Below are 6,000 nucleotides of genomic sequence, written 5' to 3' on the forward strand. Positions count from 1 at the left end.
TTTTAATATTGCTTGATGGACCTCCTAGTGTTTCAAGGGGTATATAAAGTGTGAGTCCAACCCCATGATATTCTTTGGTCTAAGAGAGAGGCCAAACAACCATCCTTTTGCTAACAACCTCCTGGCCTTATTAATAAAATTTTTAAATTAACCAGAAACTCTATCTCTCTAATGTATTTAAACATCACATTAATCACTCCTATTCTTCACCCTATGGGTCAATAAAAGCCTCTTGCTTTAGGATCTTATCTTACAAACTGGATGACATGGGACTGGCCTAGGATAGAAATGAACTTAGGAGTTTTTAAGAGGTAACATCCTTTCCATCAGACTAGGGACCATTGGACAACTCATGTTAACAATGGGGCACCAAGTCCTGACTTAAATCTCTCCATCAACACTCAATCATTGCTTTGTCTTCAAGCCTTAGAGTTCGAACATGGAACATCACACCTAGAAAATCCCTCACAGCAATCTGAGCATAGGACTTCAGAACTGGAAGGAAGTATAAAACCCCATTCAAATTCTCCCTTGTTGAAAGAGCCTTAGGTTCTAAGAGCAGAGGAATAGAGCCATAGCTGGTCAGTAAGTTAGTGGCAGACCAATGACACAACTCAATCTACATCAATGCCAATCAACAAGAATTTATTTATGGCCAATACCCTTTCCAGCACAGATCGAGGTTCTGGACACACAAAAATAAAAGGAGAGAGACCCTAAAGCTTCTGGGAGGTTTTGTTCTGCTGAAGTAAAATCAGTTGTTGCTAGAATAGCAAATCAAGAACATGTTCTAAGTCATTTTGGAGAGGAGGATGCTAGTCTGGACTATGTAGGACAGGAGATGGATTAATGTCCTAATTTTTTTTTTTGAGAGGAAGAGAATAAACCATACAAAGCACAAGGCAGTGAACTGGACCTCAGTTTGGAAAATCTGAAGATGGAATATTAAAGGAGTGGCTGGTGAACAGTGAGAAAGGGAAACTGTGATTCCAAAGAGTCCATATGCTTCACCAAAATTGGACCCCGACTAACAAACCTTGCATGTTGGTTTGATCTGGTTCTAACCCAGGCTGTGAGAGAAATGCTGGAAATACAGTGTAGCTCGAATTTAGCCAAGCATGGCACAGAAAATTCATATCAGTCTTGAGGAGAAGGACAATTTTGGATTGATGCAGACCAGGATTAGTCAAGGAAAAGGAAACCAGCTCCCTGGCCTGGAGTTAAAGGAGGCCATGACCTCCCGCATAAAGCACCCTCATAACAACACCATGGGGTCTTTGAATCATCTCAGAAAATGAGAGTGCTAGGATGGGTCTAGGAGAGGCAGATGGGAGGTGGCCCCCATAGTAGTTGGGCTGGATAGCTGCTCTTGAGGGCATGCCCCTGCTGATTATGGTGGTGGGGTCAGTTTCCCTGCCTTGTCCTGGCCCCCATCTGAGCATACAACAAACCTTAGACTCAGGAAGGAAAAGGTGCTGAAGGCAGTTATCATAACCTGGACTCCTGCCCTGCGCCCACTGGGCTGGACTCTGTCTCCCACCCTAGGAAAAACCTGGCAGCCCTGGACCTTGGGAATTCAAGGAGGGCACTGTGACACTGAGAAGGAGTGAGGCTGGAGGGGAAGGACTAAGGCCTGGGAAGAATAAGCACTCTTTATTATTTTCATTTATTTGTTTTCAGTTTTCAATAATCACTTCCATAAGTTTTAAATTTCCCCTTTCTACCTCATACCATGTGGCTGTTAATGCGTATAATGTTCTCCTGGTTCTGCTTATTTCACTCAGCATCAGTTCATATAAGGCCTTCCAGGCCTCTCTGAAGTCATCCTGCTCATTATTTCTTATATCACAATAGTATTCCATGACATTCATAAACAACTGGTTCAACCATTCCCTTAATTTCCAGTTCTTGGCCACCACAAAAAGAGCTGCTATAAATATTTGTGTACATGTGAGACCCTTTCACATTTTTATGATCTCTTTGGGATACAGTCCTAGAAGCAATATTTCTGGGTCAAAGGCTATGCACATTTTTTAGCCTTTTGGGCATAATTCTAAATTGCTCTCCAGAAAGTTTGGATCAGCTCACAGCTCCACCAACAATGAATTAGTGTTCCAACTCTCTCACATCTTCTCCAGTATTTATCAAACTGTTTTGTCATGTTAGCCAATCTGATAGGTGTCATGTGGTACCTCAGAGTTGTTCTAACTTGCATTTCTCTAACCAGTAGTGATTTAGAACATTTTTCATATGCCTATAGATAATTTTAATTTCTTCCTCTGAAAACTGCCTGTTCATATCCTTTGACCATTTATCAACTGGGGAATGCCTTGCATTCTTGTAAATTTGACTCAGTTCTCTATATGTTTTAGAAATGAGGCCTTTATCACAGATGCTAGTGGCAAAAACTTTTTCCCAGTTTTCTGCTTCCCTCCTAATCTTGTTTGCATTGAGTTGATCTTCTTTGGTTTTCAGTATTTCTAAATTGGCATTTAATTGGGGATTTTAAAATTTGTTCAAGCATTTAGAGATATAAAACTTCCCCTAACAACCACTTTCACTGCATTCCATAAATTTTATGTTGTTTCATTATTGTCATTCTCTTGGATGAAGTTATCAATTGTTTCTATGATTTGTTGCTTGACCCACTCATTCTTTAGGATTAGATTATTTAGTTTCCAATTAAATGTTAGTCTATCTTTCCATGGCTCTTTATTACACATAATTTTTATTGCATCATGATATGCAAAGGACGCATTGACTATTTCTACTTTTTTGCACTGGGTTGTAAGGTTTTTATGACCTAGTACATGGACAATTTTTGTGAATGTGCCATATATCACTGAGTAAAATTTATATTCCTTCCTATTCCCATTGAATTTTCACCAGAGGTCTACCATATCTACTTTATTTTTCCAAAATTTTCTTCAGTTCCTGAAATTCCTTCTTGTTTATTTTGAGATTAGATTCATCACATTCTGAGAGGGGAAGATTGAGGTCCCCCAGTGGTACAGTTTTGCTCTCTATTTCTTCCTGTAGCTCCCATAACTTCTCCTCTAAGAATCTGAATTCTATAACACTTGATGCATATATGTTTGGTAATGACATTACTTCATTTTCTATGGTGCCTTTGATCAGGATACACTTTCCTTCCTTATCTCTTCTGATTAGATCTATTTTTGCTTTTGCTTTGTCTGACATTAGGATTGCTACCCCTGCTTTTTTTGTTTCAGCTGAAGCATAATATATTCTACCCCAGCCTTTTACCATTACCCTGTGTGTATGCCCCTGTTTCATATGTGTTTCTTGTGAACAAGATATGTTTGTTTGTTTTTTTTTATCCACTCTGCTCTCTGCTTCCATTTTAAGGGAGAGTTCAACCCATTAACATTCACAGTTATGATTACTGTCTTTTTCTCCATTCTATGCCCCATGTCCAGCTTGTGCTTTTATTTCTTCCTTCTCCATTCCCCCCCCAAAAGAGTTTTTGACAAATGCCTCCCTTGATCTTCCCTCCCTTCCTACTGCCTGAAAGGCAAGTTAGACTTCTATACTTAACTGAATGTATTATTCCCACCTTGAACTAATTATGATGAGAATAAAGTTCAAACAATGCTCATCTCTCTCCCTTCTTTCCCGCTAATATAATATGGTTTTTTTTGAATCTTCATGTGATGTCACTTACCCTTTTCTGCATCCTCGTTTTATCTTCTCCCATTACAATCACTTTGCACCCCTTAATTAGGTTTTTTATCATCGTGTTTGTTAATTTATTCCCATAATCTCTGTCTGTGTATATCCCTTTTAAATGTCATAATAAATATACAATTCTCAAGATTTACAGGTTTCATCCTCTCATATAGGGATGTAAACAGCTTGCCCTTATTGAATAACATTCCTCCCTTCCCCTTGTTTATCATTGTGGACTTCCCTTGAGTCCTGTATTTAAAGATTAAATTTTCCACTGATCTCTGGCCTTTTCATCAGGAAAATCTGGAAATTCACTATTTTATTGAATGTTGATCTACCCTGAAAGATCATGCTTATTTTTTCTGGGTACTTAATCTTTGGTTATAATCCAAACTCCTTTGCCTTACAAAATATCATATTCCAAGCCCTTTGATTTTTTAATGTGGAAACTGCAAGGTTCTGTATAATAATTACTGTGGTTCCAGGGTATTTGAATTGTTTCTTTCTGGCTGCTTGCAGTATTTTCTCCTTGACATCATGATTCTGGAATTTGACTACAATATTTCCTGACATTTTCAATTTAGGATTGCTTTTTTATATTTTCATTAATTTATTTGTTTTCAGTTTTCTACAATCATTTCCATAAATCTTAAATTTTCTCCCCCTCCCTTTCTTCTCCCTCCCTGAGATGGCATGCAATCTTATATGGGATCTACACATATGTTTTGATTAATCACATTTTCACAATAGTCATATTGCATAAAGGAATTAAAATAAATGGGAGAAACCATGAGAAAATTCCAAATGAAACTAAACATAACAGAAGAGAAAATATTCTGCTTCATTCTGCATTTCAATTGCATAGTTCTTTCTCTGAATGTGGATAGCATTTTGCCTGAAGAGAACTTTGGGAATGTTTTAGGTCTTTGCATTTGTGCAAAGGGTTAAGTCTACCAAAAATATTCCTTGCAAACTGTGGTTGTTACTGTGCACAATAATCTCCTAGTTCAGCTCTTTTCACTCAGCATCAGCTGATATAAGTTTTTCCAGGTTTTTCTGAAGTACACCTATTCATCATTTCTTATAGCACAGTAGTATTCCATTACATTCATATACCACAACTAGTTCAGCCATTCCCCAATTAATGGGCTTCCCCTCAATTTCCAGTTCTTGGCCACCACAAAGAAAGCTGCTATAAATATTTTTTGTACATGTGGGACTTTTTCCCATTTTTATGATTTTTTTGGGATACAGTCCTAGAAGTGATATTGCTGGGTCAAAGGGTATGCACATTTTTGTAGCCCTTTGGGCATAGTTCCAAATTGCTCTCCAGAATGTTTGAATTAGCTCGCGGCTTCACCAACAATGAATTAGTGTTCCAACTCTCCAATTTGTGCTCCACTTCAGGAGGAGATTGGTGGATTCTTTCGATGACTAATTTACCCTCTGGGTCTAGGACATCAGGGCAGTTCTCCTTGATAATTTCTTGAAAGATTCCTTTTTTTCGTCATGGTTCTCAAGTAGACCAATAGTTCTTAAATGCTCTCTCCTGGATCTATTCTCCAGGTCTACTGTTTTTGTGATGAGATATTTTACACTTTCTTCTATCTTTTCATTCTTTCGATTGTGTTTGCCTGATTTCAGTTATCTAATAGAGTCAGTAGCTTGCAGATGCCCAATTCTGATTTGGTTTTGTTTTTAATTTGTCTATTTGTTTTCAGTTTTCAACCATCACTTCCAGAAGTTTTAATTTCTTACCCCTCTTTCTCCTCTCCCTCCCACAGATGCCATGCAATGTTATATGGGTTCCACATATACATTCATATTATACACATTTTCATATTAGTCTTGTTATACAGAAGGATTGAAAAAATGGGAGAAACCATGAGAAAAACCAAAATAAAACAAAACATAATACAAGAGAAAATAATCTGCTTCATTTTGCATTCCAATTCCATAGTTTTTTCTGAAGATGTGGATGACATTTTGCCTCAAGAAACCTTTGGGAATGTTTTAGGTCCTTCCATTGTTGTGAAGGGCTAAGTCCACCAGAAAAATTCCTCACATACTGTGGTTGTTACTGTGCACAATATTCTCCTGGTTCAGCTCTTTTCACTCAGCATCAGTTGATATAAGTCTTTCCAGGTTTTTCTGAAGTACACCTATTCATCATTTCTTATAGCACAATAGTATTCCGTTACATTCATATACCACGACTTGTTCAGCCATTTCCCAATTGATGGGCATCTCCTCAAGTTCCAGTTCTTGGCCACCAGAAAGAGAGTTGCCATAAATATTTTTGTACAAGTG

Source organism: Notamacropus eugenii, chromosome 5, assembly GCF_028372415.1.
Source record: "Notamacropus eugenii isolate mMacEug1 chromosome 5, mMacEug1.pri_v2, whole genome shotgun sequence".
Lineage (NCBI taxonomy): Eukaryota > Metazoa > Chordata > Mammalia > Diprotodontia > Macropodidae > Notamacropus > Notamacropus eugenii.